Genomic DNA, 15,493 nt, shown 5'->3' with positions numbered 1-15,493 from the left:
ACCAATGTACGAATATCGATATTGATCGCCTCGACGAGTAACTCAATAGCAACACTATATTCAGCGACATTGTTCGTGGTACAACCTAAAAAAACACCTTGGAGGTCTATCAAATCACCATGAGGATCGTAGATCACCCATGCCGCAGAGGACAAGTTGTAGGTAGTGCGGCAGGCACCATCAGCGAAACCAACATAAGGTGCACCAGACATCTGCACAAGAAGAAAAAAGACACAATAAGTGGCAATTACGAGGTGTAGATCAGGTATGGGTTCATTTTTACACAAGCTTGAACCATGAAGAACTCTGCTTGGATCCGGTTTCATGTTTACACAAGCTTAAAACGAAAAACTATGCTTGTTATAAGTTCGCATGGCCCCATGCATAATGATGCAAATCGAGGTACATGCCCCCCAAGCTTCATTGCATTCAACGAGGTGGATGGAATGAAGGTTCACTTGCGAGATCTTGGAAAGACTTGACTTGGATTTTACGATATCTTAATCAAAGACTCGATTTGGAAAGGGAGTTGGTTCATTTTTTAATGAGGCTGACATAAGATCAAGAACTTTCCTCAAGAACCTTGTTTCATTTTTTAATGAGGTCGACACAAGAAAAGAACTATCCTCGGGACTCCTCGTTTCATTTTTTAACGAGGTTGACGCAAGATCAAGAACTATCCTCAGGACTCCTCGTTTCATTTTTAATGAGGTTGACACAAGATCAAGAACTATCCTCGGGAGTCCTCGTTTCATTTTTTAATGAGGTTGACACAAGATCAAGAACTATCCTCGGGACTCCTCGTTTCATTTTTTAACGAGGTTGACACATGATCAAGAACTATCCTCGGGGGTCCTCGTTTCATTTTTAATGAGGTTGACACAAGATCAAGAACTATCCTCGGGGGTCCTTGTTTCATTTATTAACGATCTTGACATAAGATCGGGAACTATGCTCGTGAATCCTGTTCATGGGCCATCCAAGAACGTGGATCCCAAGAGGTCTTCACAGGATGGAAGAAGCACACTCTGGGAGGAATACGTGTCATGATGCACCAATGACAGATCAGGTTCCAATGCCCCCAGTACATGATGTACGAGACCATCCACATGACCATCAGCAGAGGCAGAGATGGAACGGGTAGCCACATAATTGACCTGTGGCAAGGAAGGCACTGCTTGCAAGCAAGAACCGAGAGGGGATGACAGCTGCGCGGGAGGAACCGGGGGACTAAAGAATGGTAACTAATCTATGGTCACCATCCTTCCATCGTGTGGAAAACAAGCCACATGGAAAAGTGAAGAGACGAGGGCCCCCATGGCATAAACATAGTCATGGCCAAGGAGAAGACTGAAATTCACACCTTGGACAACCATAACGTCAATATAGATGGTTTTGCCCCCTAAAGTAATAGGAAACTTTGGGAGGATCCCTATAGGTTGACAGGCTCCTTCGTTGAAGGCCAATAGATTCTGTGTGATCGGCACAAGCTGGGGGGAACCCAAAGCTTGCCAAGTAGTGGAAGGCATAAGACTGACAGATGCACCCTCATACAGGATAGTGCCAGGTACTACCTTATCGTAGGCGTGTACTGTAATCTCGAAAGGCACATAGGATGGAAGGCAGAAAGTAGTCAAGTGACTCCAGTCGAAGGAAACGACCAAACTACTTAGTGGGGGAATCGTATGATTTCCCCCATGCCTTATAGGAACCAAAGAAGGACTCTCTGGATTAGCTGGGAGAGGAGAGTCGTTTTCAGACTCTGGAGAATCTGATGACACGAGAAGAACATGAGCATGACGCTCTTCCGAAAAAGAGTGATCAACAGGTGGTGAACCCAAGTCGACACTCTTTCCAACCAATGGTTGGTTTGGCTTAGCACAGCCAGGCTCGGAAGGAGGAGGACAGACAAGAGAAGAATCTAAGTCAATCTCTTTGTCGATGGGGGGAGGGTCTGAAGAGAGCCTCTGATAACCAACAAGAATTTGGGGCGAAGAAGTTGTGAGACTTGCCAAAACGGCGGAAGCTTTATCCATGAGCAGACAAAGGTGAAGGGGATGGTTGCCTTCACATAGTCTACAGGGGAATCGAATCTTCCCTTCCTTCTTACTGTTGCCAGTTGATAGGATAGCATCACCTTGAGCTTCAGAGGATGATGAGGGATGAGCCAGATTGTGAGACCATACTTCTAGGATCCTAGGAATGCCAGGACAATCACGAAGAAGATGGTCACCCTTGCACAATTTACAAGGAAACTTAACCTTCCGCGGAGGAGCAGAAGGTGGTTCGACCTAAGATGTACTCGGAGCAGTAACTGCACAGGTGGCCTTGCATTTATCGGACTTCTTCTTCTTCTTCATCTTCTTCTTCTTCTTCTTAGTCTCCTGGTTACTAGATATGGAGCTTTCACCAGGCAAAGGAGGAGAGGAGGAGGAAGAAACAGGAGAAGAAGGCGTAGGCTCAGCCTTGGAATCAACATGTCATGGTTCGGATGAAGGAGATGGTGGAACAGGAGTCATGACACTCGGGACCACCAAGGTTGAAAACAACCATACGGGAAAACCAATGGTCAACCCAGGCAAAGACAATGTTGCCATATACGGAGCACCGACATTTCCAAATAAAGGAAACGGACCAGGATTTCCATCTGGGGGAAAAACTTAGCCGGTAGACTCGGGGAATGTTTCCATCAAGAACGATCCTGAAAACTCTCTTATCACAACTAAGAACTTGAACTATTACCATGAATATTTCATGGGAAATAAATTTTAGGACACAAGAACAAAACTGGACCTTTTCATCTTTAAAGAGTCGAGAAAAGGACAAAAAGATGACTCTATCTCTTTCGAGGGTTAATGAGCCTGAAATGACAAGTGCTCAAATGGACCTTTTCTTTTAGGGAGTCCGAAAAGGAATGAAAGTGACTACTCTAGAGAACTAGGCAAAAGGTTTACCATACAACCCATAAAACTGCATATACACCTTGGCAATCATATGAAAACCAAGGACTTTCTGTATGGCAGTCAATCTTCCCGAATGCCGTGTTCAGTGCGTTACGATTTGTAAGGCAGCAGACACGGATTCCTAAGGATAAAGGATGATAACCTAGTGGGGTCTCCCAACATATACTCAATGGTACATGGGAGTGCAATTCCGTGCTAGACCACTATTGAGTCACAGAAGGAGGAATCACCCAACCTTGAGTGGAAACAAAAGTGACTAGGTTTAACGACGCCGGAGCACGTCTCTAGCCTAGACCTCTAAATAATGTGCGTTATGTTCCAATGCGTTGTTAGATTTATTCAGTTCATTTTAGAGTTGATCTTGAATTATGTTTCAGTTTTCAGGCCTTACCGTATGTATACAACAAATCCTAGGATACAGCTAGAATGAATGAAAAAATATCTTTTTCTTCAATGAACATCTACCTATAGGAGGGTAGAGAGATCATTCCCAAACCAAGAAAACCAAGACAACAAAGGCAGTCACTCAATGCAAGCAGACATCAATTCCTAAAGTGCACAGATACTACTAATGAGAGATTTAAACATTCGCTCTCCAATATGTAAACTTGAAATGAAAATTCGCTTTCAATTTCATAGACTAAATGAATGCAATTATTTTGATTTTGATGTCTTTTAAATCTAGAAGAAACAAATAAGCAACAAGCAAGTGTGGAAAAATGGTTGATCCAAACAATTGTGATCTATGTCCGGTAGTGAAGAGAAATCGAATCAATGCCAAAGATTGGTTCAATAACAGTCACTAAACAATCAACCAAAAACAAGCAAAGGGGAAGGCTCAACCAAACCAACAAGAAACTACAAACGAACCTTGAGCAATCAAGCAACCAAGCCAAACTAATCCAAGAGACTTGAAACAATGAGCTAGGTCACATAAGCAAAAAGCAAGATTCATTCAACAAAGCTCACAAGAGTGCCTCAAACTATAAACAATGAAAAACAAGTTATCAAACAAGTGAGAACAGCAAGGGACCAGCAGGACTGATGGAATCAGGAGGCAGAATTGAGGAAATTAATTCTATAGCAATCAGTGCGGGTAATACACAAGCAACAAATGCTAATAAAGCACTAGCCACAACAACAAAGCAAAGTCAGCGTGGAATGACACGACTTTCCCGCAATGGTCCTATTTTCAGAACCGTCGCGACTATTAGGTGTAATCGCGCGATGAACAGGATATTACAAAAGGGTGGTCGCGATGACAACGCGACTGTTAAATTTAAAGCCGCGATGATGTTCAAAACAGTAACAGGCAAACCAAAAACTCCCAAATCAAAAACAATCAAATCTTCAATCAAATAAAGGCATCCCGAGATTAGGCTAGGAAACTTAGGAGACCGATAACTAATCCCCAAAACTTCAAAAGAGACCAAAACAAAAAATCAATGTTACACAGTAATTTGTCACTGTCCTCACTCCAGTCTTCCTACTGTGTCATGTGTCCAAGTTGTACATGCTCATGTTAGACAAATGCTCTCTGATGTTGCCAAATGACCCACTTTTCCAAAGGTTTCTGCATCATCGCATGTGTTTTCCAAATAAACGCACTGATGGGCGCTCTAAAACAATCCAGAAGCGCTGCCATCGCGAAAGTACACGTGATTCCAGCGATGGTCGAATTTCATGTGCCAGCGTAACTGTCGCTTGTAGTTTCCTGCAATGACATGAATAGCTACATTATTCAATAGTGATGTCAGCGCGACAGACCAGTTATGTGCCCGCGATGATCCATATTGGGCGAATTTGTTCCAACAGTCGGCCTTCCAAATGACTCCAGACCTAGTTGTTGGCCTTGTTTATGTCACCCTCCTTTCTCTGGCATGGCTGTTCCGTCATTTGTGCTACCTTCCTTGGAGATAAGCTCATCCTCCCACCTTTCATGGAGACTCCTTCTCCTATTTAAACTCTCACCATTGCTATGAGCTGCTAGTTTTGGAATTCTTAGTCTTTGGAGTGTTGCTGATAGTACTGTTAGTGCTTGTGAGTTTGCTAGATAGCTGGTGTGAGTGTGACAAGTGTGGGATTGTTGATAGCTTGAGGAAGGTTGTGAAGTGCCTTTGATCTTGTGTAGAACTTGTGAGTGAGAGAGACTTGTATGTTGGGAGATCCATCTTCAAGAGTGAATGCTTGAAGAACATGCTGGCTGGACCCCTCTGAGAAGGCTTGTGACGTCAAGACTTTGGTTGTAAGCTTACTCTTATTGTTGGACACAGATTGTCATTGATGTCAATATGGCAATATTCAAGAGGAGGAGACAGAGCCACTAGAGGAGCAGACGGATCAAGAGGAGCAAATGGATCCAAGAGGAGCAGACCAAGCCAAAGGAGCCACAATGGAGACGAGAGGAGCACACAGAGTCATCGGAGGAGCAACAAACAATGCCAAGATAGAGCCATCGGGAGCCATCGGGAGCCGTATAGTCCACAAAAGTGTTATATGCATACAAATATACTATCGGAGGCCAAAAACCATATAAATATGAATTTTACAACAAACAAAGGTAGAAGGACTTGTATCTATATGTATTTACACTGTCGGTGGCAAAACTCACGTATATATGCCGTTACACTATTGCAGGCGGAAACCGGACTTGAAAATATATGCATTGGAGATTTGGGATCCTATTGGGTCTGGCATATCGCATCGGGAAATCGGAGCGGAGGTAAGGCCCTGACCATATGTGATTTGCGATCACCGATAGCGATTATCGCATCGGGAAATCGGAGCGGAGGTAAGGCCTTGACCATATGCGACTTGTGATCGCCGATAGCGATATCACATTGGACCTCGGCCAAGGGCAAACCTCGATTGTGATGAACGGTTGCGGACCCGACGAGAATATCAATTGTAGTTTATATATTATCCGTCCAGCAGGGGTATCGGCCATTGGCAATCGACTGTGTTATGTGCGAACCTCTGGAAGCGGCAATTGCGATAAAAGGATGACGTGGCATGTGGGACCTCTATATGGCTATAGCCTCGTTCATATGGTTTCCGTGAAGTAATAAATCTGTGAATAAAAGAAGTCATATATATATATATATATATATATATATATATGTTGAAACGCCTCATTTCTGGAATTGATCTCGGGCATCTATATTACAAACAAATAACAGTTCACGACTCGTGAACTTGAAAAAAAGAGGGACCTCTCTGATATTTTTTCAATAAGCATCATTTCTATTGTAATTCGGCCCCTCTTCCTCTTGAACGTGTCCCGTGAAGCATTGGTTAATTCGAGCGCAGAGGAAGCTAAAGCGAATGGAGAAGGGAAGCCAGAAGGTCGAGCGAGTGTTGAGGAAGCCGAAGCTCAAGCGAGCGAGGAGGAAGCCAAAGAGCCAGCGAGCTAGCGGAAACGAATGGACAAAGGCATGAGAATGTATAAAAACAAAAAAAACATAGAACAGTGATGCTGTTGTTGTGTTGAATAACCTGAGTATGAGATAGTGGAAGCAGTAGAGGCAAAAGTGGCAGCAGAAGCAACATAGAGTGCAACAGCATACCAGTGTATACCAAAGTTGGGTTGGAGCCTCAGAATTGAATAGGACTGAAGTCATTGGGGGTAGGTGCTCCTAAGTGCAGAACCACTGCAAAACAGAGTTGGTGCTCTGGAGGTTGGAGCCTCATTGAAGTCCAAGTTGGAGCTTGGAAACTATTCACAATCAGATTTATACTTATATTGTATTTATTTCATTGCACTGTCTTGAGTTTTTAATAAAAGCATTTATTCCAATTGTTGATTTCTGTGTTCTGTGTATACATATACATATCTATATATGCTTTTGGCAATCACTAGAACAAAAAAATAATAAATATTGATTCACCCCCCTCTCAGTATTTCCAACAATTGGTATCAGATCCAGCTTCTTCATACTAGCCTAACAGCTTGAAGAAGGATCCGCAGCCATGATGAGAAATCACAAAGTATTAGGAAGACCTCCTTTGTTCGATGGCACTAACTTTGGTTTCTAGAAGAAAAGAATGACCTACTACTTAATGTCCCTTGGACCTGAAGTCTAGCATTTTTGTCAAAATGAATACCAAACAACTTCCACTCTTCCAATAGACCAAGACGACAGGAAAGCCTACATCGAAAATGCAAAGGTCATGAACTCCTTCACTAGTGGAATCACTAATTCCAAGTTTAAAAAAATCATGCACTGTACCTCTGCCAAAGAAATGTGGGAGAAGCTAGTTGGCTTGTACGATGGAGACTCAAAAGTAAAAAAGGCAAAGGTTCAAACTCACAGAAGACAATTTGAAAGTTTGAGGATGGAAGATGAAGAATATATTGCAGCATACCTCCTCTGATTAGCTAAAGTGGTAAATTCACTGAAAGGATTGGATGAAAAAGTGGAAGAAAGTACCATTGTTCAAAAGGTATTAAGGTCTCTTCCAGACAGATTTGACTCCAAAATAAGCGCTATAGAAGAAGCAAAGGATCTAGATACCCTCAAAATGGATGAACTCCATGGAATTCTCACTGCCTATGAAATGAGGAAAGGTGGCCCAAGCTCCAAAGATGCAGCATTCAAGGCCTCAAAGTCAAAGAAAGGGAAAGAAAGGAATGACTGTAGTGATGAGTCAGATGTGGAATCCGAATTGGCCCAATTTGTACGAAAGCTGAAGAGAGGATCTAAGCTTAAAGGCAAGTATCCTCTTATCTGTTTTAGATGTGGTAAAATAGGACATTATGCAACAAAATGTCCTCATAAACATGACAGTGATGATGAAGGAAATTCTAAAAGAATGGCACACAAAAAGAAAGGGTTCAATAAGAAAAACTTCTTCTCCAAGCAAGATGAGTCTGATGAGGATGAGTTTATGGTCATCAAAAAGAAATCAGATGAGGAAAGTGATCATGATGAAAGCCAAGAAGCATTATTCATGGCACTCGCAGATGATGATGACTCAGGGCTGGAAGGAAATGTAGATGAACTGTTAATAAGCGCCATTGAAGAAAATGAGAAACTACGGAACAAAATCATTTCTCTCAAAGTGGAAAACGAGGAAATAAGAAGGAGAGAAGATCTCTTGGAAGCAAAGCTTAAAGAAAAATAAGAGACTTGTGAGGAATGCGAGGCCGAAATAGTGTCTCTGAGAAAGGAGTTGGAGCAAATTAAAAAGGGTTGTAAAAGCTCTCAAATACTTGAAACTATTCTGAAAAATCAAAAACCTCAACATGACAAGTTTGGAATAGGTTTCAAAGGAGAATCCTCAAGCACTAAGAATAGTGCGAAAAGCTATGCCGATGCACTCTCTTGCAATCCAAAAGATGAAAAAGTATGTTATTAAAAGTGCATCCTAGATCCCAAGAATGAAGAGAGAATTACTCCAAAGAAGAATGTGGAGTCGAATCATGGACACTACAACAAATACAAACCTGTACTCCACCAAGAGCCCATCACAAATCCAAAGGAAAAGGGAGGAGTAATTCCCAGGAAGGAAATTGAATCAAACCGTGGTTGCTTCAAAACCATCTTTCTTGGACACTACTTTCACTGTAAAAACTTCGATCATCAAGACAGACATTGTATGGCTCGCAGAAGTGAAAAAACAACGCTAAAGTACCGAGTAATCAACTCTTATGCCCCCAAAAGGCAGGGACAAATCAAAACCTTCAATTCATTTGATCCCTTGAACAAATTTGATCTGATTTGCTCTTTCTGCTACAATAATGGACACTATGAACAAGACTTCCCACTCAAAGGAAGAAAGATGAGTAGCAAGAACTCCAGCATGGAAAAATGTGGCTTGGCTCTATTTGCTCAAAATATTGGAAACCAGTGGTTTGTAGATAGTGGGTGCTCCAGACACATGACATGAGACAAAAGGAAGTTTGTCTCACTGAGAAAAAAGGAAGGGAATGTGTCCTTTGGAAGTGGAACTGGTAGAATTGCATGAAAAGTAACATTTACTCTGATCAATGGAAAAGGAAAAGCTCAAGATGCTTTGCTGGTTGACGGACTCAAACACAACCTTCTGAGTGTTAGCCAAATCTGTGATCAAGGACATAAGGTTGTTTTCAACACCAAAGGCTGTGAAATAAGGAACTCTGCCTCAGGGAAACTTGTGGCAAAAGGCGTGAGAACACCAGACAACATTTACATTCTGAACAAGGTTCAGGAAAATAAATGCTACTTGAGTCAGACATATGAGAGTTGGCTGTGGCACAAGCGACTTGGACATACAAGCTTCGAAAATCTGATCAATATCAGCAAGATCAAAGATGTACAAGACATCCCAAGGCTGTTCAAACCAAATCAAGCAGTGTGTGGTTCATGTCAACATGGAAGGTAGACCAGAAGCATCCATAAGACAAAGGAACACTGTACATCGAAGCCCTTGGAGATCATCCATGCTGATGTGTGCGGGCCAACTAGAAATCAAGCACTCCAAGGAGAAAGGTACTTTGTGTTATTTGTTGATGATTATACTAGAATGATGTGGATATATTTCATAAAGTATAAATCTGAAACTTTTGAGTGTTTTAAGAATCTAAAAGCCCTTGTAGAAAATGAAAAAGATTCAAAAATTAAGTGCCTCAGAACAGACAGAGGAGGAGAATTCACATCAAATGAGTTTAGTGAGTTCTGTAATATTCATGGAATTAAAAGGGAATTCTTGGCTTCTAGAACACCTCAGAAAAATGGGGTAGTTGAAAGAAGAAATCGAACAGTCCAAGAAATGGCAAGAACAATGTTATTAGCAGCAGACTTACAACCTAAATTCTGGAGAGAAGCAGTAGGGACAACTGTCTATACACTGAATCGAACTCAATTAAGACCAAATTGTGAAAAAACCCCTTATGAGCTATGGAAAGGAAGACCTGCTTTGGTGAAGTACTTCAAGATCTTTGGAAGAAAGTGCTTCATAAAAATAAATGATGGCTCACCCGGAAAGTTTGATTCTCGGGTTGATGAAGGGATATTTCTTGGATACTCTACACGGAGCAAGGCTTACAAGTGCTACAATTATCAACTGAAGAAAATAGTGGAAAGCATTGATGTAAAGGTTGATGAAGATCTTCCAGAAAGGGAAATTGAAGAACATGAAGATGACTCTCTCATTGAAGAAGAAGAACCTAAAGAAGAAGAAATAGATGAGGAAGAAGAAGAAGAAGAGGAGGAAGGAGAACCACCTAATACCCCTTCAAAGATGAAGTATGTCCAAAGACATCATCCAGAAGAGCAGATCATTGGAGATAAAGATGAAGGTGTGCAGACCCGAAGAAGGATATCAATCACACCCAAGAGAAAAGTCATTGCCCTCCTATCTATGATAGAACTAGAAACATTTGCAGAAGCAAGTAAGGATCCTCATTGGGTAAAATCCATGGAAGAAGAAATGTCCCAAATTGAGAAGAACAAGACTTGGGAGCTGGTACCTCGTCCAAAGGACAAAACATAATAGGAACCAAATGGGTGTTCAAAAATAAAATGAATGAGGAAGGACAGGTTATCAGAAAAATAAGGCAAGACTTGTTTGCAAAGGCTATTCACAAATTGAAGGAGTTGACTTTGAAGAGACATTTGCACCAGTGGCCCGTATGGAAGCTATCAGGATGTTCTTGGCATTTGCTTGCTCAAAAGGATTCAAAATCTATCAAATGGACGTGAAATCAACATTTCTAAATGGGGAACTCAAGGAGGAAGTCTACATGGAGCAGCCAGAAGGTTTTGATCTAACAGCAGGAAAGGACTTAGTCTGTAAATTGAAAAAGGCTTTATATGGGTTGAAACAAGCTCCTAGAGCTTGGTATGCAAGACTGGATAACTATCTACAACAACAAGGCTTCAAAAAAGGAGTGGCTGGAAGCAATCTATACATAAAGACAGATCAGGGTAAGTTACTAGTTGCTCTTGTTTATGTCGATGATCTGATTTTTGCTAGTAATAATAATGAAATGAGCCATGAATTTTCTCAAAGCATGGCAAACGAGTTTGAGATGTCAATGATAGGAGAGCTGTCCCACTTCCTTGGACTTCAAGTATCTCAAACCAGAGCAGGATTGTGTATATCTCAAGCCAAATATCTAAGAGACATGCTCAAAAAATATGGAATGGAGGACTGTGCACCCGTGAGCACACCTATGACCACAAACTGCAAATTGAGAAAAGATGATGACTCCCCTCTAGTAGATGCAACTCATTACAGGTCAATGATTGGAGCCCTTCTATACTTAACAGCTACACGACTAGACATAATGCAAGCAGTAGGAATGGTGGGAAGATTTCAATCTGCTCCCAAACAATCCCATTTATTAGCTGTAAAAAGAATTCTCAGATATCTGAAGGGAACTTCTGATTTCGGTCTTTGGTACCCAAAGGACTCAACACTGACTGTAACTGCATACACCGATGCTGATTGGGCTGGAAGTATAGATGATCGGAAAAGTACTAGTGGAAATGCATTCTTCCTAGGAGAATATTTGGTATCCTGGCTCAACAAAAAACAGTCATCCATATCATTATCCACAGCCGAAGCCGAGTATATTGCTGCAACAAACTGTTGTACTCAGATACTGTGGATGAAGGAAGCTCTAAAAGATGTCGACATATGTACAGATCAACCAATTACCATTTATTGTGACAACACAAGTGCCATTAGTCTCAGCAAAAATCCAGTGATGCACTCAAGAACCAAACACATACCGATCAAGTATCATTTCCTCCGTGAGCAAGTAGCTGAACAAAATATTGTCCTGGAATATATCAGTACTAAGGAGCAGATAGCTGATATTTTCACAAAACCTCTTCCTCGAGAAGCATCTGAACATATGCGTCAAAAGATGGGGGTTATTTCTTTATCATCACTCAAGTTCATTCATAAAGATGCAGTAGGAAAGGGGGAGTTCGTATGCATTCCTTTGCCATTCATGTCAAAGGGGGAGAGAGCAGAATAATATTTCCATCAATAACAAAGGGGGAGATTGTTGGACACAGATTGTCATTGATGTCAATATGGCAATATTCAAGAGGAGGAGACAGAGCCACCAGAGGAGCAGACAGACCAAGAGGAGAAAATGGAGCCAAGAGGAGCAGACCAAGCCAGAGGAGCCACAATGGAGACGAGAGGAGCACACAGAGTCATCGGAGGAGCAATGGATGCATTTAACAACAAACAATGCCAAGATAGAGCCATCAGGAGCCATCAGGAGCCGTATAGTCCACAAAAGAGTTATATGCATACAAATATACTATCGGAGGCCAAAAACCATATAAATATGCATTTTACAACAAACAGAGGCAGAAAGACTTGTATCTATATGTATTTACACTGTCGGTGGCAAAACTCACGTATATATGCCGTTACACTATCACAGGCAGAAACTGGACTTGAAAATATATGCATGGGAGATTTGGGATCCTATCGGGTCCGGCACATCGCATCGGGAAATCAGAGCAGAGGTAAGGCCCTGACCATATGCGATTTGCGATCACCGATAGCGATTATCGCATCGGGAAATCGGAGCGGAGGTAAGGCCCTGACCATATGTGACTTGCGATCGCTGATAGTGATATCGCATTGGACCTCGGCCAAGGGCAAACCCCAATTGCGATGAACGGTTGCGGACCCGACGAGAATATCAACTGCAGTTTATATAATATCGCGTCCAGCAGGGGAATCGGCCATTGGCAATCGACTGTGTTATGTGCGAACCTCCGGAAGCGGCGATTGCGATAAAAGGATGATGTGGCATGTGGTACCTCTATATGGCTATAGCCTCGTTCATATGGTTTTTGTGAAGTAATAAATCTGTGAATAAAAGAAGTCATATATATATATATATATCTATCTATATCTATATCTATATATATATATATATATATATATCTATATATGTTGAAACGCCTCATTTTTGGAATTGATCTCGGGCATATATATTACAAACAAATAACAGTTCACGACTTGTGAACTTGAAAAAAAGAGGGATCTCTCTGATATTTTTTCAATAAGCATCATTTCTATTGTAATTCGGCCCCTCTTCCTCTTGAACATGTCCCGTGAAGCATTGGTTAATTCGAGCGCAGAGGAAGCTAAAGCGAATGGAGAAGGGAAGCCAGAAGGTCGAGCGAGTGTTAAGGAAGCTGAAGCTCAAGCGAGCGAGGAGGAAGCCAAAGAGCCAGCGAGCTAGCGGAAACGAATGGACAAAGGCATGAGAATTTATAAAAAAAAAAAAAAAAACATAGAATGGAGATGCTGTTGTTGTGTTGAATAACCTGAGTATGAGATAATGGAAACAATAGAGGCAAAAGTGGTAGCAGAAGCAGCATAGAGTGCAGCAGCATACCAGTGTATACCAAAGTTGGGTTGGAGCCCAAGAGGTTGGAGCCTCAGAATTGAATAGGACTGAAGTCATTGGGGGTAGGTGCTCCTAAGTGCAGAACCATTGCAAAACAGAGTTGGTGCTCTGGAGGTTGGAGCCTCACTGACGTCCAAGTTGGAGCTTGGAAACTATTTACAATCAGATTTATACTTATATTGTATTTATTTCATTGCACTGTCTTGAGTTTTTAATAAAAGCATTTATTCCAATTGTTGATTTTTGTGTTCTGTGTATACATATACATATCTATATATGCCTTTGGCAATCACTAGAACAAAAAATAATAAATACTGATTCACCCCCATCTCAGTATTTCCAACACTTATTTCATAATTAATGCAATCAATGATGTTTTCCTATGTCTTGTATGTAATGTACTAGATAGCTCATGACTTCTTGAATTTGTGGGTAAATAGATCATTGTTGTTCCGGTTACGTGCTTTGTTGTATTTCCTTTGCATTGTTTCAGGTTGATTACTCATTAGGAATCGGAAGCTGGAGCAGCACAACGGAACTCCATCGACCACCGGTTGAGGTAGGCCTCCAACTTGAACTATTTAAGGAAAGCTATTGTTGATTTGTCCTTGTTTGTGACTAGACCCACTCTAGGGCTAGAGGGGTTGCCTTTGTCCATAGAGGGAACACTTTCCTACATCACAAATTGGCGACTCCACTGGGGAACTGGCCTTTGTTCTTTTCTTGTTTACTCTTGTCTTCATTTTTGTTTTGGTCTCTTTTGGAGTTTTGGGGATTAGTTATTTGTTTTCTGAGTTTCCTGGCCTGATCTTGGAAATGTCCTTATTTGGTTAAAGATTGATTGTTTTTGATTTGGGAGTCTTTGGTTCGCCTGTTACTATTTTGAACATCATCGCGGTTTTTAATTTAACAGTTGCGCTGTCATTGTGTCACCTCTTTTGTAGTATCCTGTTCATCACGTAATTACTCTTAACAGTTGCGACGGTTCTGTAAATAGGACCATCGCGGAAAAGTCGTGTACTTCCGCACTGACATCGCTTTGTTGCTGCATATTGTTCCTTATCAGCGCTTTATTGCTAGTTTATTTCCCGCGCTGATCACTGTAGAGTTGAATTTTTCAATTCTGCCTCCTGAATCTGTCAGTCTTGCTAGTCCTTGGTTGTTCTCACTTGTTTGATGACTTGTTTTTCACTGTTTAGAGGTTGAGGCACTCTCTTGTGAGCTTTGTTGAACGAATCTTGTCTTTTTGCTTTGTGACCTAGTTTTATTGTTTTAAGTCCTTTCGATCAGTTTCGTTTGGTTGCTTGTTTGCAAGGTTTCGTTTGCTGCTTGCTGTTGGTTTGATTGAGCCTTCCCCTTTGCTTACTTTCGGTTGATTGTTTAGTGATTGTTATTGGACCAATCTTGGCATTGATTCAATTTCTCTTCACTACCTAGACATAGATTACAATTGTTTGGACCAACCGTTTTTCCACATTTGTTTGTTTCTTATTGGTTTCTTTTAAATTAAAGGCATCAAAATAAAAAATATTGCATTTCATTTAGCATGCGAAAGTGAAAGTGAATTTTCATTTCAAGTTGCATATTGAAAAGCGAATGATTAAATCTCTCATTAGTAGTATCCGTGCACTTTAGCATTTGATGTCTGCTTGCATTGAGTGATTGTTTTGATTGCCTTGGTTTTCTTGGTTTGGGAATGATCTCTCTACCCTCTCATAGGTAGGTGTTCATCGAAGAAAAAGGATATTTCATTCATTATAGCTGCATCATAGGTTCTGTTATATACATATGGTAAGGCTTGAAAACTAAAATATAATCCAAGATCAACTTTAAAATGAATTGAACAAATTGAACAACGCATTGGAACATAATGCACACATTTAGAGGTCTAAGCTAGATATGTGCTCCAGCATCGTTAAACCTAGTCACTTTTGTTTTCGCTCAAGGTTGGGTGATTCCTCCTTCTGTGGCTCAATAGTGGTCTAGCACGTAATTGTGCTCCCACGTACCATCGAGTATATGGGAAGACCCCACTAGGTTATCATCCTTTATCCATAGGAAGCTGTGTCTGCCGCCTTACAAGTCGTAACGCACCGAACACAACATTCGGGAAGATTGACTGCCGTACGGAAAGTCCTTGGTTTTCATATGGCTACCAAGG

The sequence above is a fragment of the Pinus tabuliformis genome, chromosome 4_1 (assembly GCF_031772625.1).
Source record: "Pinus tabuliformis cultivar Carrire ecotype Pingquan chromosome 4_1, CPIR1, whole genome shotgun sequence".
Classification (NCBI taxonomy): Eukaryota; Viridiplantae; Streptophyta; class Pinopsida; order Pinales; family Pinaceae; genus Pinus; species Pinus tabuliformis.
The sequence above is the reverse complement of the archived record's forward strand: the minus strand, read 5'-3'. Positions refer to the sequence as shown.